At 47.9% G+C, this 26,691-nt stretch overlaps 1 long non-coding RNA gene across 34 annotated transcripts in view; it reads left to right on the top strand.

Moving 5' to 3' along the window:
• LOC101750578 overlaps positions 1–26,691 on the top strand; it is a 235,925-nt gene that overhangs the window by 186,997 nt on the left and 22,237 nt on the right. For 20 of the 34 annotated variants that reach the window (XR_005840636.2, XR_005840634.2, XR_005840624.2 and 17 more), the window contains 4 exons: positions 507–713; positions 1,244–1,447; positions 4,471–4,567; positions 17,991–18,100. This is a non-coding gene — a long non-coding RNA (uncharacterized LOC101750578). Of the gene's footprint in view, positions 1–506; positions 714–1,243; positions 1,448–4,470; positions 4,568–11,482; positions 11,574–17,990; positions 18,101–26,691 lie in introns of all 34 variants that reach the window. The other 14 variants (XR_005840653.2, XR_005840650.2, XR_005840640.2 and 11 more) reach the window with 7 other exon arrangements.

The raw sequence follows: 26,691 nt of genomic DNA, 5'->3' as shown, positions 1-26,691 counted from the left end.
AAGAGCTATTGCTAATTACTTTGCAGGCGTCAGGGAGGTGTTGCTGCAGCAGGAGCCGGCAGTGCCAGAAGATGGTGCAGGGAGATGTTGGCTCTTTGCAAGGCTGCATCACCACCTGCTTGCATTACCTCTGCTGAACTACATTGCACGTCCCAGAGGGCTTTGGTGGCTCAGGGAAGAGGTCGGTGCTCACATCAACAGAACCCCCTCCAGGGCTGATGTTTTCTTGCAGGGCCAGCTGGGCCCGGGGGGAGCAGTTTTCTGCATGCACAGGACCTGGGTGCCAGATTTATCTCCAAAGCAAAGAAACGTTTGATGGACAGTTTTGTTCTTGGGGAGGAATGTGTGAGATTGGCAGGTCAGTGCTGATAACCTTACCCAGAGAGCACTGAAACGTGATACACAGCATTGAATAGACCTCAGTCCTGGCCTCCTGCCATGCCAAACACAAGAGAAAATGCTACTGTTTTATAAACTTGCCCCAACTTTCCCGTGATTGAACCTAGGAGTGGAGCAGCCTGGAGGAGCCTCTTTGTTATTCCCTCATCCATTTGTTTGGAGATGCAGACATAGAGCCGGAAGCACTGAAGGCTTTATCTACCTGACCTTCTGAACAGCAGGCTATGAAATGTTGTCCATTAACCTCACAGCTGAGCCCACTAACTCACTTCTGGCTGAAACGTCTTTGCCACTCCGTCTGGGCAGAGCATGCAGTGCGTAACCCACCATTTCTCTTAATAGTTTCTCTTAATGGCTAGACTGTCTCTGTTTAAAGCAGTCATTAGCTCTGCTGCTCCTCTTGTTTCTCTGTTTCATGGTTCACTGTTGTTTGGAAGCTGCACACGGGAGTTTGCTGTGGGTTGGGAGGGAGGTGACGTGCTGGGTTTGGGTAGAAGGGCATGGTGTATGTGGAGGGCGAGGTGTAAGATTGGGCTCTCAGGAGTAAGGCTGTATTTTGGTATCTGTAGATGGTGGGTTTAGTTGGGGGCTCAGTTTGGGTGTTGGCAGAACTGGGTGAGATCTTAGAGGAATTGCTGGAGATCCAGAGATGATGGCAGCTCCCTGCTTTGGCTCCAGGGCTGATTCAGCAGCTCCCTGCTTGCTGCCTTGGTCAAACTGCTGGAAAACTCCAGCATTCCCCCATGCCCTGCCTGGATGCATTACTTTTCCATCTTTGTTGTCACAAGCCCTAAATTCACTCGTGAAATCATTCAACTCCTTGTTTTTTTATCTGCTTCCTTAGGCTCCATAATTGCAGCTGCTGCTGAGATAACAAAGTCTGCTTTGGGACCAGCAGTGCAGCCCCTGGGAAGCACTGATCCCCCTCTGTGTCAGGATGTGCTGTCTGCAGGGCAGCTGAGTGAGTCAAGGGCTGGATTTGCCTTGCTCTGAACTGAACAAATACAGCAAGGCACAGCCTGCTCCAAGCTTCTTTAGGTCCAGCAAGGTGAGCAGTATTTTACTGGGGAAAAACTGTGTGTGAGTGTTGTGACAGGCAGGCTGGCAGCTGGGGGTTGCCTCCTGAGCAGCTTTGGATTGACCGTCTCTGTTTGCAGAGCACATTTTTTTCAGGGCTTGTCATATTTAAGAGTGTTGATTTTAATGTATTTTCTTTGGACGATGACTCAACAGTGGAGGAATGGTCTCCAAGAAGGAATGGCATTGACTGGGATGTATTCACTCTGGATGTCAGCAGTATCCAGAGAGGGATTTGTTCACAAAACCTTTCCTTGGACCTCTTCCAAAGCAAGTGCCTAAAGAACGAGCCATTTGCATGGAGAATTGTTGTCTTCCCCAAGGATGGGTGCAGTTTTGAGTGAAACCATCTCAAACAGGTTGTGTAACTGAGGGAAATGGCACAGCGGTGTGGTAAAGAACAGAGCTGTGGGCTGATGGACCCCTCGCATCAGTAAATGCCTGCTTTGTGGAGCTCTGGAGCCTGCCCTTCCCTTCCTTCTGACACATCCCATTTGGGGCAGGAAGGTGGGGTTTGCAGCTGGGGCAGTTTCAGTGGGTGATGCTGGCTGGCAAAGCATGGTGTTTATGACTCTACACATGGGGTGGTGACTTTTGTTCTCTTCTTGGATATATGTTGGAGGATACCTCAGCTGTAGTGGGACGAGCCAGGATCTGGAGCTCAGGCAGGCTTAAAGAGCTCAGTGCCTGTGTCTTATTGAAGAGAAAGTTCAGAAACAGTGTGATTCCCTGCTCCAGGAGAGGATTTCTGATGTGTAACGGATATAAGAAGATCCAGTGGATGGAAATTGAACTCAGGTTGGAAATGAGACAACTGTGGAGCAGCAGCATGGTAATTACCCAGTGGAGCAGCTGCTCAACAAGGCGAGGGGGAAATTCATTCCTGCTTGGATGCCTCACCTTGAACCTGGATATCTTCCTGGAAGGGATGCTTTAGTTCAGCTGTGTGTGAGCTGGATAGGATTATGCACTGATGGGAGAAACAAGCTGAAAAATGGTATCCTGGATCTTTTCACATACTAGGCAGCTTTCCCTTGTGTTATTGAGCTCACTGCAAAAGTAGTTATTTCACCATTGAAAGGCAGTAGCCACTCTGGCCTCTACAGCCTTTTAAAGTTACTCTAATTGCTATGGAGAGAACTTGATATTGACTCCTTAAATGGGGAGAACTGGTTACCTGTCACAGTTTAGAACACTGATTTGATGCTCTTAGTAGATGCATTCAGCCTCCCTCCGACGTGCTATGGGATGGGTGTGGGAAATGCACATATCTGGTGTATCACACAGGGAAATGTGTCCACACTAAATGGGAAACTTGCTTCTTTTTGTTGGCTTGTTTTTTGTCCTGGTAAACAGAATAACAGTGGGACAACCGAAATGTTTCATTTTACCCCCAAAATGTTGTGCTTCATTGCACTGTTCTTCCTGCCGTACATTCACCCACTTTCCTTTCCAACCTCAGTTTTTAGACAAGCAAACAAGAATGTCACTTGGAGACAAAACAGGGGAAAGTCTCGTTCTGAATACTGGCAGGGCGCTCTGGCTGTCAGCTCTGTGCCAGGGAGCTCCTCTTCCCCAGCTGTCCGTGCAGGGAAGGCTGCTTGTGGCTGTGGATGAAGACGTCAAGCACAGTTGAGGCAGTGATGCTCCCAAGGAGACTGATGCTGTGTTTTATACTGCACACGTTTCAAAGCATAACTCCGGGTCTGTGGGCATTGTGCTGTGGCTGTGCAGGTGCCATCAGTGCATCCAACAGCTGCATGCGTGCCTTGTGGGTCTCAGCCAGTGCTGCTCTTGTGCAGCAGGACCATCACTTGAGGAAGCAGAACTGCACACCAAGGAACAAAGTGCCATTTCTGTGCAGCACATGTAGTGTTCTCCTGAAAGACAGCTAAGATAAGGTGGAATGGGACGTAAATCTCGATCAAATAGCTGTGGCATGATGCTGTGTTTTCCCTGTTTCTCTTTGCTGTATTCCTCTCAGTTCATCAGTTTTACGGCAGAGGCTTGGAACAGCTCTGTGCCTGATTCTTGTTAAAAGTTGCTCACATCTGTTAATGTGGGGCAGCTGCTGTGGCTGTCGCAGCATTTCTGGGCTGCAGGTCAGTGTAAAGGGATTTGGATAGCACAGTTCCACCTGAAGGGCTGTCCTGCTCATTCTGGTATGTTGGATGACTCCTGGAAGCAGTTTTCCTGAGCTATCACAAGGGTTTGTAATAAATCCTAACGAGGCACTCCTGCTATGATAAATCATTTGTTTCTCTGGTAGGATCTTGGATTATGGTCTCTATGGAAAACGGGAGGAACCTCAAACCCTGCTTTAAGATGCTTACCTGGCTGTTTACCATCCAGCCAGAAAACATTACAGCAGTCACCCAAAAGCCTCAGGATACTGTCTGCTGTTTGTAAAAGTCAGTGTGTGCCTCCTAAGGCAAGCAACTGCTCTTGAAATTAGATGCTTTGTTTTACCCAAGTCTATGAGGTAAAAGGATTCTTCCCTATCCCTGTCCCTTGTGTTAAAGAGAATCCAGAAGGGATTTACAACCAAATCAAGAGAAAAGGTGACCAAGGCAGAAGTAAATCCCATCCGTGCAAGCACTTTGGTGCCACTGGGGAAGATTGGAAAACACACAGAAGTTAGTGGCTGTCCTCTTGAGGAGCTCAGAAGCTGAAGTAAAAACCAAAACAAACTGTAGACCAGAGGTGACCAGTTTCCCAAATGTGCATGATAGATTAGGCCAGTTGTGCACTTTCACCACAGCCCCTTTTCCCTTCCTTCCCATGCTATCCTTTCCATGTTACATATTCTTTGGGTTACTTCCTTATATGATTTATGCTGTTAGCAGTAAGCAGGCACTTGGAAACATCCTGATCTGGGGGGATTTCCAGGTGAAATGGGCATGCAGTGGGCATGTTTCGAGGGCGTGGGGACATCCACAGGAGCTGTGACAGGTGTGAATTAATGTCACTGCTAATTTGCCTTTCTCCCAACAGAGACAGCAAAATTCACTGGTTTCACTTTGAGGTGTGATGGAAGACAGATCCTATCAGAAACTTCTCTGTGTCATCTGGTTGGCCAAGACACCTACAGGTTAGTTTCTAATTCAGAAATACATGACCTCTTGATTAAAACATCTACACAGTTTGTAACTAAAGAAGAATCCTATGGAGTCAGATCTAAAACTTGCTGAAATGTGTCTGTGTCTTTAGTTGGTTGCAGTAGACTTGATGTCTTGAACAACTATTAACGTGGAACCCTCTGAAGTGATGGTGTAAGTGCTGGGCTTGTAAAAGACAGGTTGGACAAAGGTATTGGGGTGATAAATCCTGAGGAGAAGTGAGGTTACAGTGGTGTACATTCTGTAGTTAAGTGGACTCAAACCAGCAAAATTACCTTAATCCAGGCAACTGCTGTTGTGTAATCCTATATGTGGGTTTAATTTGTAGCCTGAGACACTCTGCCAAAGGTTCATCCCATTAAACTTGGGGACTTAACTGTAGTAGAATGTCATCACCCTCAACGGTAGAGAGAAATGAGCACGGCCAGGGGGTGATCTAGATCTTGCCTCGTGGCAGGGGGATTGGAACAAGGTGATCTTTAAGGTTCCCTCCAGCCTAAGCAGTTCTGTGATTCTGTGGTCTTGGCTGTCTTACTGCCTTGGTAGGTGCTTCTTCTCTTTGGATGAAGAGAGAGCTGAGGGAAGGGGCTGCTGTTTGGTGGGGACAGTCTGGATCTACAGCTCGGAGGGATGGAAACCTGAGAAGGTTCCATCTTGGATCTATCCATCTTGGAGGGAACAGAACCTGAGAAGTATAGCAGACATCCTTGTTGGCAGGAATTCTCAGAGATTTGCTGTGACTGGAAGGGTCAAGCTGCCTTTGGATGGGCTTGGGGAGTTGTTTCAAGATGCAATCTGATAGATTTATGGAAGGGATTATATAACAAAACAGCAGTGCCTAGGACCTGAAAAAGCTTTTTTTGAGTCCTTGCATATCTAAGCTGTTGATATGCCCAATGTTTTTTGAAAAGAGATCTGATCAATTTTTAAACCCTATTTATACAAAGAAGCAGAATTTGTTGTTGGTTTTTTCTGCTGGGACAGGGAAGCTCTTCCTGGGGCCTGCAGCACAGCAGGAGGTGAGCAGCTCCCTTCAGACCTGTTGGCATCACCTTCTTGCAAATGCCTGAGTGCTGCACTCAGTCCCCACACGTGGGGTCAGGAGGGAATTTTCCATCCAGATGCATTTGGTTGGGACTGAAGGAGATTGTTTGGTATTGGTAGGTAGCACTGTTCTTTCTTTTTCGGTTGTGCTTGTTTTGCCCTTCTGCATAACAGGGTCTGCTTTCCATGTTCTCCTTGGAGATACATTTAACAGATTCCCTGCTAATGTCCTCCTTGTGTTTCCTTGGGATGAGGAGCCCGCAGGGGAGAGGGCTCTGCCATGCCATTTCTGCCAGACTTTGTGAAAGATAAAAAAAAAAAAGAGAGATTTTGGGGGGGTTGGGGTGATGATAAATAAGGCCTATTTTGAATGGGAAATGGAGTGCAGGCCTGGGGAAAGACAGACACAACTCATACTGCTGAAATGCAATTGCTGATGGACCGGTTAAATTCAAAAGGCAATGGCCCGGGCCCAGATGTTTAAGAACTTCAGCATGACTTGAAAGTGGCATAACAATAAAAGGGCTCTTGTTTGGAAATACTTTGTTAGAGGTGAAAAAAAAAGAAGGCTCTTTTAAAGTGAGCTGTTCCATCTGGCATTGAAAGCCTTGTGTCCTGGGCATGGAGAAGCAGTGACATAACTGTGGGGTTCCACCATCATTCACAAGTGATGGATTTGCTGCCACAGCTCAGCTCTAAGAGAGATGCATCTGCTCCATGGATGGGTGAGTGTAGCCACGCTGCTGTGGCTGTAGGGCAGGATCCGAGGTGGTGCAGGGGGTGAGCAAATGGGAGCAGAGTCCCTGAATTTAATGGAGAGGAGTGATAGCTGCTGTGTGTGTCAAAAGGTCTGGCACCCCCGATTCCAGGACACAAAGAGCCTGTAACCATCCCATTTATGCCCCTTCCCCAATGTTAAGTCCAAGCCAAACCTCAAAGTGGTCCTCGAGGTGCCAGTGGAGCAGCTTCTTTGGTGATACTGCAGTAAAACTGTAAGATCAGGCTCAGGAATTTGGCTGTGGATAAATGAAACTGCAGCGTTAGAAGCAGAGCAGGGCTGACCCACCTGCTTAGCACTTAGCACTGCAGATCTGCTTCAGCTGCCAGCAGACTCCGGTTAGCATTCACAGCCTGACAGCGTGAGCAGCAGTATTCCCATGGTCTTCTGGGGACAGCACTCTGCCCCCACGCTTTCAAATGTGTAGCTGGATCTTTCCCAGTGATCCCATTAAGACTCTTAGGGGAAATGCAGGGAAATTATGTTAAGAAGATAATTATAGGGTAGCTCGGATAGAAAAGCAGGTCAAGAACGATTTGAAGGGGTGGGGAGTGAGTTCAGCCAGATGAAGAGGTGTCATAAGGTGTCCCCTCTTTCTAAGGCTGCCTCAGATGAAACTTTACTTGCAGCTTTTTACACGCTCCTCTGGTTTCCAGTATTTCTCTGGCACAGAAAACTCTCCTTGCTGTATGTATACCAGGTACTGCCAGAGCTGGAGTTAGCTGAGAACAGTTGGATTATAGGATTTAGAGACAGATGGGACCTTTTTCATTATGTTTTTTTATGATTAGCTCGCAACATAACATGTGAGGCAGTCACGTATTTCATATTCACACAACAAATTATGCATCTAGTATGAAATAGCTCTCGTTTCCTTCTCTGGAATAAAGTATGAATTTCCATCTGGAATATATAATGTGGTTTCCATATGTAGGAACGGAGACATGTTACGAGTATCAAAGCAGTATGAACATTTTGCATGGTAATATGCTGTAGAAGTGTCTGTCCAGCAAATGTAGGAGAGCTGTCAGTTGATTCATGCATTCTAAGACGTAACTTGAGAGTGGGATTTAAGCTCAGTGGGATCCTCCAGCCTGGTCTTCTGGTTAGGGATACTGACTGTAGGACATCAGTACTGGAGGGGGCTGTAGTGCTCGTGATTCTGCCTGAAGTCTGGTCTGCTCTGCTGTATGAAGAAGAGGTCAAACCAGCTTTTAGGTCTGGAAAATACTTGGTTGCTCACTTTCCAGAGCTCAGCTTGGGTGGTGTGTCCTGGAGGCTGGGCTGAGGATCGTGCTTCCATACTGGTCCTCCCTGATGCGCCAGTCCCGTTCTGGGGTTAGTCCAACCAGGGGTGTCTGGGAGAAGCTGCTACAAATTGTTGCTGCAGGCCTGTTTTGGGCAGGATTTGTGATGCTGTGCAGACAGCCGTGAGTCTTGGTGTCTTTCAGTGTGTCTGGAGATGGTGTGGAGGCTATTGAGGATTTCTGCTTTGCTGCCTCCGTGTCAGATAGGCAGTGTGGCTGCACGACAGCTGAAGGTGCCCTGCTACCAATTCAACATCTTTGTTTCTGGATAGTTTCTGTTACACATAGGGCATGTCACAGTTTTCACTTTTTTCTTTTTTTTTTTTTATTGAAAAAAGCTTATGATATCCTCAAAGCCTGTTTCCAAAGGGTGAATGGATGATTTATTGCACGGGGCAGCTTTGTGAATGTCTATAGAAATGGCATCTGGTCTCCAAATGGAGACCTTCTCCCCCCCTCCAGGTCCTTAAGAGAACATGACAGTAATGGAGCAATAATGAAATGTTTCAAGAGGAGTGTCGGAAAGTTCAGAGTGGTATGGGGGAGTTATAAATCTGGGCTACATTTGGCTTGAGGAAGAAACCCCTTTATAAACTTATTAGCTGCTGACACTGTGCTTCTCTCACCTTGCCCAAGATGTAAAGCTCACCTCAACGCCGTCACACTGCCTTTCACTTGCACCTGCCTCAAGGTGCTGCCATCTCAGCACCACTTTTTGCTTCCCAGGAGATCAGTAGCAGGGAGATCAAGCACACGCCGATGCATTTGGTGTTCTCTCCAGCGTCTCCGTGCTGCCCTGCAGACCTTCACCTGCCTCTCCTGCATTTATCCACTCAAAAGAGAGCAGACAGCACCCGGCATCACTGGGGCTGCCCAGGAGGTCTTCAGATTCTTGGTACTGTGAGAAACCTTCTTTCCTTGCAGTCAGGGTTGCTAATTCCTTCAGTAAGAGCATGGACCAATTACGGGTGCTTTAGAGGTGTGATCAGAACATCTCCCTTTTGAAGCAATATATCCCAACAAAATACTGAAGCTCTGACTTCAGTTTTGTTCAGACTAGCTTCCGGGTGCCTAAATGACAACTTCTTTCAACACTGTAGTGACCTGTTAATTATCCACGTTGTTTCTGATTTGTGTATTTGACAAGACTGCTCTTTTCCTTTCCTCCTCAGGAATATTATTTCAAATTCCAACCTGGGAATCTTTTAGCACTGAAAATCTATTTGTGACCTGTCACATTGAACTTCTAGCTTGGAAATCTAGCAGTCAGCAACCCTGCCTGCCACAGGGGGGTAGGAACTGGGTGATCCAAGCTATTCTATGATTCTATGAATACACTGCACCCAGCTTTCAATCTAAAGTGTGGTGACGTACCTAAGGAAATTGCAGAGGCTGCTGCTACAAACAGGTGGGAAGTAGGCACTTCCAAGTTGTAATTCACGTCACCTATTTTAGATACCTGTCAGGGTAAGATGAAGTGTTTCCAGTTGACAGAGGGTGAAGGGTTAGGTTAGGGTTAGGCACCACATTCTGAGACCATCACGATGGACTTAATTGAATCATAGAATCATTAAGGTTGGAAAAGGCCTCTAAGATCACCAAGTCCAACCATTGACCCACCCCCACCGTGCCTGCTGACCACATCCCTCAGTGCCACATCTCCACCCTTCTTGAACACCTCCAGGGATGATGATGACTCCACCACCTCCCTGGGCTGCTGTGGCAGTGTATCACCGCTCTTTCTGAGTAGACATTTTTCCCTAATATCCAACCTGAACCTCATGCTATCACTGCTACCTGGGAGCAGAGGCTGAGCTGCACCTTGCCACAGCCTCCATTTAGGAAGTTTAGAGAGCAATAAGGTCTCTCCTAAGCCTTCTCTTTTCCAGACTGACCTATCCCATTCCCTAAGCTGCTCCCCCTAAGATGTGTGATTTGCAATTAGACATCCATATCTGAGCAGATAGCAAGCTCTGTATCACCTGTGCACAGAAACAGGAACCAAGAATGTTTGATTCATGAAGAATATTTAACCTGTATGGAGAGGAGCATGCAAATATTGAATACTGTTGCTTAATAATGATTTTTTCTGATCTTGGCTAAGGACATCATCATCTGCTGAGGTTTGCATCTTGATTAATTTTTGATGTCCGTTGTGCAGTCATTTCTTGGTCCAAGTGATGTGCAGTGTAGCAGCTGGTGGAGGACCCTAATTAGTATATTTTTTTCTTATCAAGAGATGGAATCAGATCTCCTTGATTTTTAGAAGGAAAACAATCTGATGCATCACTCCCAAACTGGTACTTACCGTGGCTGAATGCAGGAGAGGTAGCTCAGAATCATGTAAGGAAGGGGGCTGAAGATACGGGACTGACTGAGAAGCGTGTTCCTCATCTGGCTTTGTGAGTCGTGCAAACTCTTGTTTCTGCAGTCCGTGGTTACAAAATGCTGCTAAGCGTCTTTTGGAGAGGAGGGACCGCACGTTTAATTAATAGTGGTTGCATATGTCTGAATAAATCCCTGCAAAAAGCGACATTTTTTAAGGAGATCTCATGATAAAACTGCTCTGGAGGCAAAGTTGGGCTTTCCCAGTTTCACATTTAATTAACTTAGTCTGACTTTTATAGGGCTTTGTGTTATGTGTTTCGTTCTTCAGTAAACAAATGGCAGAAAATTAAAGCAGAGCCACTGCCAATGAACAGTAAATTTAATTGAAAAATAATGAGTTGCCATGGGGTGCCGTAGGGTTCTGCAAAGATAACGTTATTTATCTTGGAAAACTTCCACTCGCATTTGTCACAATGTGATATATAAGATGAACAAAAGGAAGAAATACGGCGTTGGATGGGAGAGGGCTGAGGCCTGGTTCCTCACACTGGCTCTGGGACTGGAGTTAGATGGGCTGAAAAGCTGATTTCCTGCGCTCGGGAACGGCTCAGTACGGTTTCCATCTGATGCAGTGCTAAGTGAAATGTTGTGTCGGGAGGAGAAGGCGAGTGGCTGGAATTGGCGAGGTCCAGATGAGCAGGAAGGAAGATGAGCATCAGTGTCACAGGAGGGGAGAAACATGTGAAGCGATCTCACTTCTCCCGTGATGAAACAAAAGGCTCTGAGTCTTTCTCTGGTTTCAGGGGAGATTGAGTGTCAGGAAACCAGAGGAGAGAGCCCTTGAACAAAGGTGCTGAATTAAGACAGCCACAAGATGTCTTCATTTTGGGTTAAAGTGATGCAAATGTATCGCCAGGCTCGGTCCTCTCTGAGAAATGCTTGAAATTCAGTCGGCTTGAATAACTCTCTGGGCGCTGAGTTGCAAGAGCAAATTGCAGACATTGACTGACAGTGAACTGCTAATCCAGTTGACAGAATAAGCAGAGTTAGTCTGTTTTCAGCCGTGCAATAGATCTGAAGCCCTGGGTATCTCCCTGTGGGTGAAGGTGATGTCCTGGGCATCCCAAACCCTTCCTGCTAAGCTGTGATCTGCAGACGAGACCCCTTTCACCCTGCACATGTTCCTTTGATTGCCAGCATATGAAATGAGATGTGCAGCGGTTCATTTTTGCAACATCTGTTTCCCAAGCTCATCATTTCCTAGCAGTTCCCACTATGCAGCAAAACCCACCTTATTTACAGCCTTCACATTTGGAGGGCTCAACAGAGCCCAGATTTGGCTGACATTTGCAAGGTTCCTGCTATTCATTTCGATCCATTCTTGCTTTATTTTTAGCTGTTTTAAAGTGACACATGTTTCCGTCTTTTAGGTAATGAGATGCTTTCCACTTAATTCAATCACCAGTTAATTCGATCCTCTATTTAATTTGTTCCAAACGTCTGGAAGCAAAATTCTGTATTGTAAGTATATGTATATATTACATATATAGCTTCTACCCTTTGCTCTGATCATTCTGCCTACTCTAAACAAGCCTTATAATTCAATCCTGGGCTATTGAAACTTGCCTTTTTAATTAATAAGAAAAGCCAAAATCGAAGAAGGACGAAAGGTAAAGAAAATGTGTACGGAATGAGTCCTCGTAATAAAAGATGACTGTGACTGAAAGTTGCATCACGTTGTACCTATTGGCTGATAACTCAGTTAGGGGCTATCAGATCTGTGGGGGCTGAGTGGGCGGGGGTGATAGCAAAGTCTTTTAGGAGGATGTTGAGAATAAATGTGAGCAGCCCCTTGCACGGAACGAGGCTCAGGGCTTGTGATAAAACGGAGTCTGAAACCAAAACTGTTGCATAGCAGAGTTTCATCAGTCACCCAGAGCCTTTGGAGCCTGGAAGTCAGATGGCAGGGGAAGAACCGTGCCAAATCCGGGTCGTTTCCAGCGCTGTCAGGAGCACCCGCCGGCACTCCATAAAGCTTTCACTTCCATCTCCAACAGATCCCCCAAACCCCTCACCAACCTCATTTAATCAAACGCTCACCTCAGTGCTCAACCTCTCTGCTGACCTTCCTGGCTTTAGCATCAACAGATCGGCCCATGTGAGCGTCGCTCCCAGCTGGTATCTGGGAGCGGATCAGTCGGAGCCTGGTTTGGGACCAGGGTGGCCATGAGATGAGTGGTTTTGCATGACTGTCCCTGGCACCTTGCTCCTGTGTTCATCTCGTGGGGTTTGCAAAGGCAGTGGGGAGCAGGCGTGGTGGGAAGCAGGGGCTTTGGACCATAGGTATTGTTGGCGTGAGGGGCGTTTTTCTGTGTCCCAGTGTGAGCAGTGTAGTTGTGGTGCAGCTGAAGCCCTTTGTGACCTCTGTGCCCCAAATTCTAAGCTGACATCCCTGGATCTCCATGCAGTAGTTTCTTCGTGGTGTCGGTGGGTTGGTGTCATGGATCCTGGAGAGCAGTCCTGAGCCCAGGTGCCCTCCCTGCCTCTGCCACTGCTTCCCTGTGTGGCCTTGGTCACATCACTTCATGCTTTGCTGTGTCCCACAGACTCCAGGGTATTTCTTTCTGCCCTGTAATGCAGCTGGTGGGAGGCTGGGTTTTGCTGGGTGCTTTGCATCACCTGAGTGCAACCAGGAACTGGGGAAATAGCTGGGCTTCAGAGGCACAGAATCAGTGCCAGAGTTTGCCTGCAGCAAAGGGGAATGTGCTTGTACCTAGCCTCCATCTCCCTCCTCTTCCCACCCTGATGGAAGGCAAGCCTAACAGAAAGAGCAGTGCTAATGATCACGACCCCACTACTATTTTATTTCCAATTGGCAGCCCATGCAAGCAGCCCTATTTTCTTTTCTAATAGGAAACTTTATGATGTACCAAATTACCCCGTAATAGTCTGTGCTGAGCTGCCTCCTGAAAGGTAAACGAGTTTGATTTTTTATGATCGGTTATTATTACGTTTTTTTGCCTATTCCATAAAAAGTGGGGAATTGCAGTAAAGAGACTCTCGGGTTGCAGAGCAGAGCCGCTGGCAGCCAGCTGGTGCCCAAGGAGTGCTGCAGGTGCTGCAGTGGTGACACATGGGTGGGTGGCTCTGGGGGTCCGGTACAGCCCTGAAGCTCATGTAAGTGCTGAAGGTGCAAGAAACTTCACCATGCACAGAAGGGAGGTGCTGGGGGCTGCAGAGCCCAGCGTTGCTCTGCACGATGTGGAGTGCCATCTCCTGGCTCGATAGGAATTAACTGGGGCTCCGTCAGCGCTGCTCCATCCGCTGGGGCAGCTGCTTCTGCTCCCTTTGGGCTGGAGTCTTGGTGGGGAAATTATCCAGAAAAAGAACAGCTGCAGGAGGTGGGAGTGCTTGATGCAGAGCTGCTCTCCTGAGTGAGGCAGGGAGAGCTCATTTCCTGATAACGGCCTCATGTTAATTAGGGGAGCTGAGCCATCACGCTACCCAAGGAGGAATTGAAGTTGATGCTGCTCTGGGAAGTCCCGTTGGCGTTTTCTGCTGCATTTTGCAGGGAGATGTGGGATGAGATCCAAGGTGTGATTAGACAGTAACTTCCCATGGGCATCGCTTTTATTTTAGCTGAAATGAGGTGTCTGAATTTCGTTCTGCTCTGCATAAAGATGACTGCGAAGACCACACTGAAGTCATTCTAATGAATGCTTGTATTGGTAAAAATAGAATTGTAGAATCAATTGAGTTGGAAGGGACTCTTAAAGGCCTTCTAGTCCAACTCCCCTGCAGTGGACAAGGTCACCTTCAGCTCGATGGGGTGCTCAGATGTGTGGCTGGAGGCTTTTGTAGCTGGAGATTTAGAGGAAGTGGAGCAGGAGAGGTGAAATCCCACCAGCTTGCAGTTTGTGCTGTCCCTTATGACAGTGATGTTCCTCGCTGAGGAGGTCCTCTCACATACGGGTCTTTGTTGGATGCTTCTGATCACTGCCTGTATCCATCACGTTTCCAGCATTTGAGCTAAATTTGGATAAATCTGACTGCAAAATAAGGAACCATTTATGTGAAAAAGATTTAAACTCGGTCCGGTGGACATCCTTTCGTTTTCTCAATGTATTTCCAGGAACTGTAAAAATTGTTTCAAAAATCAGCTGTATTATTAGCAGTTACTTCAGTAGAAAGAGGAAATCTGTAGTGGTGGAAAAGCAGCAATGATTTTGTGAACAGACAATCATACACTTTCTGCTGAAGTGCTTGTTGAAACCTCTGATTAAAAATACCGTATTCAGTTTCACAGTACCATCCTTGGTTGAAAAATGGCATTTAGATACGCCTAGCTTTAATAATTAAAACCATACTTAGGAGTTGGACCTGGGTTGCCAGTTGCAATAGCTGTATGGGCAACAAAGGGGTTGTGATGCTGTTTGTTCTGCCTGGGAGCAGCCCCAGCACCATGGGTGGGTGCCTGCTGCTCGTGTGTGCATCTGTGAAAGCAAGCAGCTCAATGAGAGCTCTTCAGTCGTGTGAATAAAGGGGGATTTAATAGAGCGATGTAGGTATTTATAGCAACTTTTGTTGCTTGCTTGTCACCGTGATCTAACCGTGAATCAGCCTGCAGGTGCGCTTTGGCACGGACATATCTGCTGGGTTGGGTTGCCCACTTGTTTTCTGGGCACAGCTGCTGGTGGCCTTGGATGCTGGGACAGTGCCTGGGGGGTGCTGTGCATGGGTAGGGGCAGCTGGTGCCTGGCTGTGGGGTGGGTTGGAAATGGGACCTGAGAGGTGGCTGAGGACAGCTGGAACATCCCAGCACCGGTTTCCAGGGATCCCTACCTCCAGTCATAAAGCCTTTGCGGTGGCCAGTTGGAAATACTTCCAAAGCTGTATGTTGTTTGATTCCCCAAAACACCTCTCAAGAAAACATCCCTTTTCACATATTCTGTATGCAGACCTTTGGATTTGCCTGTCTCAAGGCAGTGTGCAGAAGGTGACAGGCTCCTTCTACCTGTCTGTCTGTCTGACGAACCCCAAGGAGGAACCCATGGAAACCAGTTCCCTTGGAGAAAGTAAGCATCCATTTCAGCTTCTCCTGCCTGGCTGAACCTGTGCCTGCCTGTCTCACCTCAGTGGTTTTGGGGAGGCTGCTGCCCATGGGGCATCCTCCTCCCCTCCATCAGGCAAGGTGCTCTCCTGCCCCAGGCAGACCAAAGACCCCTCATGGCAGAAAGAAATAGGAGCAGATCTTTGCACTTGTACGGTTTAGCACTGAGTGTGTGAAATAAAGGGCAGTAATTCCTTTGGATTCACCTACTGTCCAACGTTCTGATACAAGACTACACATTATTTTGCTGTAGAGAGCAGAGATGAGCATCACTTTAGGGAATTACCCACCTTGGTATGGCTGTGTAACGGCAGTGGACATCCCTTTGCAGCTGTGGTTGAGCAGTTCTAAGGCACGTCCTCTTAGCAGAGACAGAGGGGCAGCCCAGGCTGGGAACTGAGCCCTCTGCATTCAGCAATAACTTCACCCACTTTTAACTCATCCCTTTCCTTAGTTCTTTACACCTACCCACACCCTGCTTTGGTTTCTTTGAAAGCCCTCTGTTTATTATATGTGGGTGAAATCTGGTCATGCTGTACTGTTTATTAGTCCAAAACTGAGGTCAGGCAGGTTGGATTTCTTTCCCGAGTGCTTTTATAATATTTGTGTTAGCTGGGCAGCTAAGTGCTGTCAGATGTAGCAGCAATGGAGCTTGCTGCTGTTGAAATTTTTATGGTTTCATGCATTTTACAGCATCACCTGTCAGACTCCAGCAATCATGATGTCACCTGTAGTGGAATATATAAATTTGAACAGTGTAGACTGGAGCTAGGGGAGTTCTTTGGTAATCTCTGCTCTGTTCTCCCCTCCTCCTCCGCGGGAGGCAGGGAGGTCTGAGGCATGGCGAAAGAAAAGGAGCAGACTTCCCTTCTCCCCTGGGCTCTTCCTCAGCCGTTCTGCGTGATCTGGGCAAAATCGTTGCTTTCGCTGTGGTTTGCAGTCCTGCCTCTTTGTTTGGCTCACCGTCTCCTTTGGAGCTGATCTCGTGTATTCATCCCAAGGCGTGGGGAAGGCTCAGATGGTGCAGGGATGTCCCCAGTAGCTGTGCTGTAGGGGTGTCCTGTGTGTATTGGGATGGAGATGGCAGAGTGGGTTGCAGGTACTGTGGGGCTGGAGGTGAGGGATGGCAGGAAGGGACCTGCCTGGTGAGTTCTGGGAAATACCCAGGAAACAGAAAGTAGAATCACAGAATTGTTTGAGTTGAAGGCACCCTTAAAGGTCATCTAGTCCAACTCCCCTACAATGAACAGGGAGCAGCTACAGCCCCATCAGGTGCTCAGAGCCCTGTCCAACCTGACCTTGAGTACCTGCAAGGAAGGAGCAGCCACCACCTTTCTGGGCAAGTAGCTCCAAAGGTGAATGTTCCTGCAGCACCAGCTGACATGTGTCTTCCCTCACCCTGGCAATGGCAGAGCCACATCTCCAGCTGTTGTAGATCAGTGCGATGTCACTGATCAAGTGGCCCTTCCTCCCAGTGCCCCAGATGATGTATCCCAAGATCTTTAGGAACTGTGCTGTTTGGACACGATGCTCACCGATGGTGGAAGGCTTTACTGTCTGTGTGCTTTCAGGTCATGTCACTGGTGGATATTTTCCTTCTCAGGGCACTCCCCAGTTTCAGTCCTCTCTGCTGCTTAGCTCCCTCCTTCTGGGCAGTGTTCAATCTCTGTTTAATTTCAACATCACTGCAGTTTTGGCGACAGTCCATTTTCAATGGCAGTGCCAAAACAGAGGGACCCAGTGAAGTTCCTTGGGGAGATCAGAGGTTTGTTGAGTGCATATTAGTCAGTACCTGATGGAGGCTTGAGCTCAGGGCTGGTTGTAAGGTTCCTGCTCTGCTCAGCACCAGGCACTGGGATGGAAGCAGTTGCATGGCCATATCCTCAGCTCACCCATGGTCCACTCGCTGCAGCCGATCCGGTGCTCAGCAATTAGCAAAAGATTTGACAACAGGTCAGACAGTCTCTCAGATCTGTGTTTTTGGCAGCAGGAAAGTGATTGCTTTTTTTCCTCATTCCCATTGGTTGGTATAGTCTCTTCCCTGTAAACGTGGCCTAATCAAGTATCAAATGAGCATTAAGATGATGTTCCATTTGGCTTAGCAACCCTAAATGAAGACATGTAGCTCTGCTGCTGGGCTATAAACCCTCAGTAAATACAGCTTAAGAACACGCTGATCGGGTTTTAAGAGCTCTGTAACTGATACACATCTTATGGTATCGTTAGGCCTCAATAAATGTGTTTCTAATAATCACTATTTACTGAGGTTTCGCAACTATGCCAGAGGTACATATCTGTTACCTTGTGGTCCAGCCTCAATAAATGTGTTTTTAATAATCAATTGGTACTTCAATAATAAACAATAATTGCTTTATTAAATACGAATTTGAACATGTTCTGCGTTTCAGTCGCACTGAATTCACCATCTCTATATTTCTTTTCACTCTGAAGGAGCTTTTACTGACTGCCTCTTGGTACAAGCATGCATCAAACGTTACAGCTCCTGCAGAGCATCGCTGACTTCTGATTTATAACTCATGACAAGTATTTCACTGCTTTGTTTCTACTCCAGCCCAAGCAGTCTATCTGTAGCTTCCAAGCAGTCTTCCTGTGAGAAATGTTGCAGTCTCTCTTATGGATCATTAACTGGAAATGAACTTGGGACCTTCAGATGTAAACACACAGCCTGCTGCCGTATGACCTAGCAGACCGACATTTGTTCTTGCAGCGCAAGTAATAGTACAGCGGGACTCTAATCTTTTACACGATAACTGAAGAGGAAAGTTGGTTTCTTACAGTGCCATTGAGAAAGCTTTATTGTTTTCCAGAGTCTGAGTCTTAACACGGGTCTTCAGAGCCAGGTGCTCCCATAGCACAGATGTCCCAGCTCACCTGCCACCAGCTGCCCTCCTGTGCCCCCTTCCCATCCGTTCCTAAGGTAAGGTTTCTTCCCAGGGCTGGTCCAGCTGTTCTGGCGCATGTCAAGCATTGCGATGTATCCCCTGATGCAGAGGCCAGACCTGGAACTGGAGGTGAGGGATGCAGTGTCTGTGATGCACGTCACTGCATGCAGATGCCCAGTAGGTTCATACGGTGTCCTGAACTGTAGAATCATAGAATTGTTTGAGTTGGAACAGACCCTGAAAGCCATCTGGTCCAACTCCTCTGCACTGAATAGGGGCACCTACAGCTTGATCAGGTGCTCAGAGCCCTGCCCAGCCTCACCTTGAATTTCTCCAAGGGTAGGGTTTCCAACACCTCTCTGGGCAACTTTTTCCTTATATCCAGTCTAAATCCCTCCTCTTTTAATTTGAAACCATTTCCCCTTGTCCTATCACAACAGACCATGCTCAAGAGTCTGTCCCCTTCCTTCTTACAGCCCCTTCAGATATGGACAGGCCAACCCCAGGTCTCCCCAGAGCCTTCCCTTCCCCAGGCTGCACAGCCCCAGCTCTCAGCCTGCCCTCATAGGAAAGGTGTTCCATCCCTGGGAACATTTTTGTGGCCCTCCTCTGGATGTGCTCTAACAGGTTCTTATTATGAGAGCTCTGATATGAGGTCTTTGTAATCTTCTGTGCTTACATGCTTGGAACTATCCTGCACACCAAAGGCACAGCAACATGTTGTTCCTGTCCCTGCACAGGAGAGAGACAGTCAGATCCTCCCACTTGTAATTCACATGAGAAAAGCTCTGAATCCCAGCCCTGAATGACCTTTCAATGCTGGCTTGAACCAGGGTCCTCTCCCTATGTGAGACCTTGTGCATCAAGTCTAGCCCCCCAGAATTGAGGGAGGCAATGGGGCTGAATGCACAGATATCCCCCTTTGCCACCCCACTCGACTCTCCCAGCAGGACGAGGCAGGGAAGTGTGCTGCAGCTGGGACACTGCAGATGCCAACTCCTTCAAGCAATGAGAACCGTATGCGTGCGTCAGCGTTCCTCGCGTATGCCGAATGTCACATCGCATTAAGGCACATCAAGCCGTAGCGGGTGCAGAGTTCGATGCCTTTAATTAGGCCAGTCAAAGGCAGGAATTCCCTTCTGCCTGGTGAGTTGCTCCCGTGACAAGAAGATTAGCTTGCGATCGTCAACCTCGGAGGTTTCCATCCCACTTTAAGTCATTTACAATTTTCTCTTCCCCTCTCTGGTAGTTTGGAGGGGCTGTTTTCATTCCGGGAGGGCAGAGGTCAAAGCATTTTGCTGAATGTCCCTGGTGTGTGTTTGGGCAAATCTGTTCCCTCCTGCACGACATCTGGGCCAGACGTTCGTGTGTCTGCCTGGACCCAACAGAAGGGCTGTCAGAGCGCCAGGGCTTGCTTACACTGACTGCGAATATATGGTGGGTGTCAACTGGTCCATGGGTTTCAGAGGTGCAGTAGTGAAAACACTGAAGAATGGAAATCCTCCTGTCTGGTGCCACATGCCAGCCACGAGCTGCTTGAGAAAAGGAGGCATCCCCATCCCTTTTGTGGTGTGCAGGAGAGCTGCTTGCTAGCACATCAATTGGTAGGTGCTTGCGTTTGAGCAGCCCTGCGTTGCCATTTGTCCCTGCTCCTGATGGATGCTGATTAACCATCTCTCTGTCCTCAGTGCTAAAACACCCAAGGGCAGCGTTGGGGGCGAGACACAGTGAGAGCTGAGCTCCTGCTGTCTGCTGCTGGTGCCCAACAGTACTGGCAGTGCTGAATATGGATAAAGCCTTGGGGACTTGTGGTGCTAAATGGTCTAAAATGTCCATTTGTAGGATATTACTGAAAATCCCTGACCCGCCTGTCTTTCTATTTTATTTTTCCTTATGAGCTTTAATAATTTTTATGGTACTGCGTGTCACCTCATTACTGTACTTAATATCAATAGACTGGGCATCTTAATTCTGCATTTCATTTTTTTTTTCTTTTTCTATCCCTTTGGCTTAAGCTAAGCTGTACAAGAGCTTAAGTTTATTGTTTCTTTGTCAGAGCCATAGAAAGGCTTTTGTGTCTGACTGCTCGTCCATACTCTCAGCTGAGTACAATATTCTTCCCTTGACTCTTTGATATCCCCTATTGCCACAACAAAGCTATTAGACGTTCCATCTAAATGGATCTTTCCTTTGGTAACTTAAAGCTTCCCTCTGAAAAACGAGTCCTGTGCTCATGAGCCACTTTAAAATATCTCAATTGTCTGCGTGGAAGAGGGTCAAAGGTCTGATTAGCAAATCTTATTGCTGACATCAAAAATAAGTTATTTGGGCACATACTGAATGCTGTGGGAACGTTTGAGAGTTTGAGATGCGTGGGTTCTTTTTGGAACTGTAGCAAGCAGTTGTCTGGGTAGAATTCTCTATCAGTGGTCAGAGCTGTAGACTTAAAATCTGAGACATCCTTGGAGCATTGGGACTGGGATCTGAAGTCTGAATCTCTGAGACCAATATGATCTTCTCAAAGCCATGCAAGTGAGAAAAGCGTGGGCTGCAGCTTTTAGTGAAGACACAGAAAGCAAAAGGTGTACAAAGCTCTACATGACATGTTGGGTTGGTGTTTCTGGAGACCTCATTTTGGTTAATATGGGGTCATTTGTAACCCCCAGTTTCTCAGGTGGGGGTTCTCGTGCGGCCCCAGGGCTCTGTCACCACGGCCGGGATATGAGCGTGCAGTGATTGACGCTTCCTGCCTGCAAACACGGCTGCAATAGTCAGAACCCAAGATTTAAGGTCAGGCAGGATGAATCATTTTCGGAGCCTGGCAGGCCTCCAAGTCACCCCCATCCTGGATATTACCCTTCATAAGGACCACTGCGGTATGTTGGGTCCTTCGCTTGGAACAGTATTTTCCTAGCAAACGACTCCACAGTGCACCTGGGATGCAGTGATTTATGAGACAGATTTGCATGAAGGATATATGCTGCATATAGAAGGGGAAATCATACACGGGCCGTTTCCCTGCTCGCTGTGAGCTCGAGGGGGCTGCGCTGGCTGTGGGGAGAGGAGCACGAGGCAGTGAAATCCTGCCGGAGCCATCCGGCCATTGCCCGTGGCTGAGTGTTTAGTCAGGTGCAGCCCTCGTGCGCAGCCCTCGTGTTATCTTACCTTAAATAAAGCTTTATTGGGACGTGTCGGAAAGAAAGGCCTTGGCTCAGGCACCATGAAAGGGAAGTTTATTTAAGTAATTACCAATGAGGCAGTGGGTGCTTCCTGAGAATTAATGACCGGTTGGCTTGCCGGCCTCGGCGTGATCCCAGGCGAAGGTCCGACGGTGTGTGCGGAAGCACGGGCGCACGGAGGGCTGTGATGTGGGTGACAGCAGTTCTGGTGGCTCTCAGGAGGCTCAGAGAGCAGACAGGGATTCTTGCCGCCTCGGGGGAATTCCGTGGCTCATTTAATTGCAGCGAGTTTGAGCTTACTTCCCAAAAGACCTTTGGAAAGCTCTGCTTTAATATCCTCTGCCCTGGTCAGCGGGATGTAGCATTGGTTCTCTCCAGCCTGAACTCTGGGGGACCCACACGGCTCACTCAAGTGGAGGGTTTTGCTTGGTTGTTTGGGAACTCATCTTGTTTGGTTGCCACAGCTCCACACTGCTCATAGAGGACACTTGGTTTTGTTCCTTTTCCTTTCTCAGTCTTGTATGAAAAAGCACGGAGCTTCCTAGCACTGCGATTACCATCATTAATAACACCACCCTTAAATTATCCTGTTCAGTCTTTGTAAAACGTCTTCCTGGCTGTTGCCTTCTTTGCCAATTGCTTTCCTTTAGTGTCCCGAGGAAACTTGTGTCTTCTGGAAGCTGTGCCAGGAGAGGACAGAGCCGTTGGCTCTTAAATGCATTTTCCTAAGCAGCCTTTACCAGCCAGTGGGGGTGAGATACAATTTTCTTTGACCTTCTTGAGCCCAGAATGGGCAGACAAAGACCCCAAACCGCCAGTATCCTACCAAGGCAGTAAATACCCCACCTAGGATGCAAAAGGGGCTGCAGGTCTGGCCCTGCCCCACATCTCTTCATAGGGAAGAGAGTCCCATTGGGGGAAGGGTAAAAGGCAATGGAGGAACCCTCATATAACTTCACTACGCGCTGCATTTGAAATGACAAGGCAAAGATGTTGTGCAGGGAAGAGACTTGTTCTGGGGTGGGACAGGGTGACCCTGCAGGTTTTGGGTGGAGATATGTTGGCAGATGCAGAGCAGAGCAGTAGGACCATGGGAACAGCAAAGGCTCTATAGGCTTTGTCTTGGCAGAGATGGAGCAGGAGAGTTCAGAGAAACTCTTCCCTGTAGCATCCACAGCTGCAGATCCATGGTGGTGGAGTCACCATCCCTGGAGGTGTTTAAGGAAAGGGTCAGTGTTCTATGTGGGACATGGTTAGTGGGCAATACTGGCGGTAGGTGGATGGTTGGACTAGATGGTCTCAGGGGCCTTCTGCAACCTTTGTGATTCTGTGTCCTTAGCAGTGATGCTCAAGGACCTCAGCACTATTCAGAAGTCCACTCCAGAGCTGTCTGGCAAAAAAATCCCAATTTCTAGAACGTCCAGGGGCCCAGGCTTGGCTGCTTGAGTCCTCATGAGCCTACAGGGAGGTGGCACAGCAAGGCAGGTAGGACACGTCCTGGGCAGACAGAGCTGAGAAAGTGCTGCTGGTGGAGCCCAGCTTATGGTTCACTGGCTGGTAATTGGAACCAAGGCGTTTCTGTGACACTTGGAGCTTTTGATCATTTTCGACAGAATTCTTCCAGTGAAATCTCCCAGCCAGTTCTAAACCCAGGCTTTGCTTTCACCTGGACCTTTTCTTCCCAGCCTGTGGCTGCCCTTTGCCCAGCCAGCAGCCTGCAGGATGCCGTGCAATAGAGCTGGGGAATTGCTAGCGATCAGAGTGCCCTAAATGCCAACAGCAGATGCAATAAAGGGTTGTTCCTTTCCACTTGAAATGCCTGTTGCATTTGCCAGGCAGCCAACACTGTAAATTCATTCTGAGTATTTAAAAAGAACTTTAAAGCTTTTGAATGGTTCCTGGCTCATTCTGTAGCAATAAAATCATAGTGCCTGAGAGCCAGACGCTCAGGACCTTAGCAAGTAACTAAGTACAAGATACTTGGAAGCATTATCAAATGCTTAGGAACAAGATAATTATACTAGCTCTTACACCATTGTTTGCATGCTCGTAATCACTGTCCTGGTTTCAGCTTAGTGACACTTTGGGTTACTGTGAAAGAAAGAAATAAGGTGGGGATTTGCAAAATGGGAATCCTGCCTGCTGTGGGGTGCTGGCACTATTGTGCAAAGAAAACAGACAAAGGCAGCAATCAGAGCGAGGAGTTCTGATCCTGCTGCACAGAGATAGGAAATCAAACAGTGCTTGTCCTGCCTGGTAAGGATAGATTTCATCTTCTCCCTTCCTATGACTCTTCTTAAGGAGACTACACAGCTACCTATTTTCTCTTCTGCTGTGCTTAAGGTGGAAGCAGGGCAGCAGTTGATCAGGTGTGCAGGTGTCAAGCCCCTCTGTCATTGGATTGCAAGCTTCAGAAGGGAAAGTAGCGTGTGTGCACACCACGTGTGCTGTACTGATCTTGTGTTCTCTGTGCATCTCCATTGCACAGTAGAAACTTGCAGGCTTCCATCCTACAGTGTGGTTCTGCCTCTGGCAGCCATCGCAGTGGGGGCTCTGGGGACAGCCTGGTGGCCACAGAAGTCATCAGAGTCCCTTGATAAAGCAGATTTTCCTCCCAGTGACTGGGTGCTCACACAGTGTGTGCACGTGTGCCATGGTGCCTACTTTACCACATAGTTTCCCGGCATCTGCTCAGGGCTTTTCCACACAACAGAAGGGAGTTTAGTTGAGAAGTCTGGTAAAGTGGTCTATGGAGATTTGTCTGGCATCATTTTGGTCTTACGGGAATGAGGACCTCATTGCAGATCAAATGTCTGATGTTTTGCTGGCTTAAGCGGCATAGTTCCACAAAATGTAATGGAGCTGTGCTGATTTACACCAGCTGAATTTACTATCAAAAATCATTCCTTTGCTCTGTGTCTTCTCCATTTTTTCCCTCTGCATGGATTAGAAATGAAGTCTATAAAGCTAATATGGTCCCTGCAGCAGCATAACTTGCACAGAGTGTTTGCTTGAAGAGGTTAAAAGCCCTGTAAACTGCTCTACATTCTCTAATAATAGAATGCAGATGCAAAGGGGAAGGATTTGATGGTCAATTAATGCAAAAACTAGCCAGTGCTTTGCATAGATCCTACTCCCTGGCTTTGAAATATAATGCCCAATTAAATCCTTACCCAGAACTATACCAAGATTTAAAAAGTAATAATAATCTGCAGCACTCTAGGTAGTATGCTGAAGTTTTCAGGGTGTCTGTGAGCTGTTCCTCATAAACTTTTGGGTAATATCTGTCTGGGTGTTTGCAGTTACAGTTGCTTCTGGAGAAAAGCTATGGAGTAGCATGGAGAGAAGGTTGTTCTGCAGAGGAAAAGAGGAGGGGGCAAGGAAGTGTTGATGATCCCTTGTGCATTCTTCTGCAAGGAAGAGAGAATGGTAGTTACTGTAAATGTTCTGCCCTTTGTCTGGGTTATCCTGTGGCCTCACTGCTGTGCTGGGCCAGGCAGTGCCCACAGAGTGCTGCAGGAATGGATGGGCTGACACAGCTTCAGCATATTCCATTAAGTTATTCTGCAGTTGGGTTCAGCATCGCTCTCTCCTGCTCTTACAGGCAGATGGATGGTATTGATGACATGTCAGGATGTCTCTGTGTGTGCTGGTTGGCTCCACTGAAATGGGGCAGTTTATAAGCAGACCTTATTTGTTGGAATGAGAAAAGTTTGAGCTGCAGTACTGTGGTTGGGATCTGGGTTTAATAGACCAGAAGGTGGAATGAAAGCCCTTCTTTTTCATCAGTCCAGACAACAAGTAGGAGCTGAAAGGGGAGAAGCAGTGGGCAGTGAGGAGCACCAGCAGTAGTTAATCAAGGTAACAGCCAGCCCCTTCCTGGCTCTAGAGCCTACTCACTGGCAGAAACACCACTGTGAAAATATATTGCCTTATTTTAAAGACCCTAACTGTGCTCTGTTTGCCCTGCAGAGCAAAGGGAAGATGGAAAAGCAGGGCTCTGTGCATCAGTGAAGCTGCTTGCGGACACTTAGTTCAGGACTGAGCCTAAGAGCATGGGCTGTCCCCAGACTTTTAGGTGTCAGGACCAAGTCTGCTCCTTGGGAAGCTCTTGCTGGCTAATGGGTGTCCTCTGCATGAAGGGGTGGGTGTCCCGTCACTTACCTGAGCCACCAAACACTCAGGTAGCTCACAGCCACGTGCTTGGCTGCCTGTGTGGTCAGTGCTCAGACATTATCACTTCAAGAAAGATTAGTGCATGTGATAGTAGAGATTTGAAGAAGGCCAGTTCATCAGGGCCTCCTTTGAAGAGGGCAGAGAAAGCTGGTGAAGGAGCAAAGCCAGTGTTGTGGGCAGGGGTACATGGTGGTGGCTTCCCCTGGCAGAGCAGGAGGATGGCAAGTCCATCTGTGAGACAGGAGGGCCCCTCTGGAAGCCCAGAATGTCTCCTAATTCCCTCCTGCCTTTTCTCCTTTCCATAGTTTCTAAAGAAGACTGGAATAAACAAAGTTTTTTAAAGCCATCTTCAAAACAACTGATAGGAAGAAAAAAATTGTCACAGGTAAATGAGAGGCAATTGGGAATATGCTGGCCTTCAAATCCAGTTTAGTTTGAAGGTTTCTATCTGAGCTCACGTGCCTTCTCCTGCCCCTGGATTTAGGCCCAGCTGTGTAAAATCTCAGCACAGACTGCCAAGGTCAAGGGGAATTGCCTGAGTTTGGGAAACCAAAGCTAAATGAGCGGAGCACGATATGAAAGCATAATGGGGCCGATTTTTTTTATTGCAGGAAAGCACCATTCTGATGGCATAAAGGGTCATTTACATCTATTTTAAGCAACGTGAAAGCTCGATCCTCATTTACACATGCTGAAAAGAAAATATAATATGTACCAAGACTAAGCCCCTTCCTACTGCCAAAGTGATGGAAAGAGGCCGTAGTGTAAATAAAGTTTGGGCCTGTTTTCAGTCCCAGCGCCACAAACGTGCCGGTGCGGACGCAGGAAAGATGCCAAATGTATTTATTTTGGCCCGGTTGGGTGTTTCTTCAGTTTTGTGCCTGCAGAAGGGAGGGAACGCACGCGTTTTGGCTCTGCCTTCTGCGAGAGCCACTGGAAGTGTCACTTCCCCTCAGGTGGGGATGCAGGCCCTGCCCTGAAGGCACCGCGCTGGGCCGGGCCTGGTGCTGCTCAATGGCGGCTTTGTGGTGAAGGCTGTGTGCTCGCAGCTTCCAGCTGCTCCCGAGGACCCCGCAGCAACTTCAGACCGAGGATGCACAAGCTGACAAACTCGGTTTGCATCACCGCAAGGAAAGCGGCTCGCTGCCGGCTGCCGGAAATGGGCCCCAGCCCCTCTCCTGAGGTGGAGGAGACATGGGGTAACTGCTCAAAGATGTGGCTCGTTTCCTAAACAGGATGATGATGACAATTACAGGCTGATAGGGGCTCGG

The sequence above is a fragment of the Gallus gallus genome, chromosome 18, assembly GCF_016699485.2.
Source record: "Gallus gallus isolate bGalGal1 chromosome 18, bGalGal1.mat.broiler.GRCg7b, whole genome shotgun sequence".
Classification (NCBI taxonomy): Eukaryota; Metazoa; Chordata; class Aves; order Galliformes; family Phasianidae; genus Gallus; species Gallus gallus.
The sequence above is the reverse complement of the archived record's forward strand: the minus strand, read 5'-3'. Positions and strand labels throughout refer to the sequence as shown.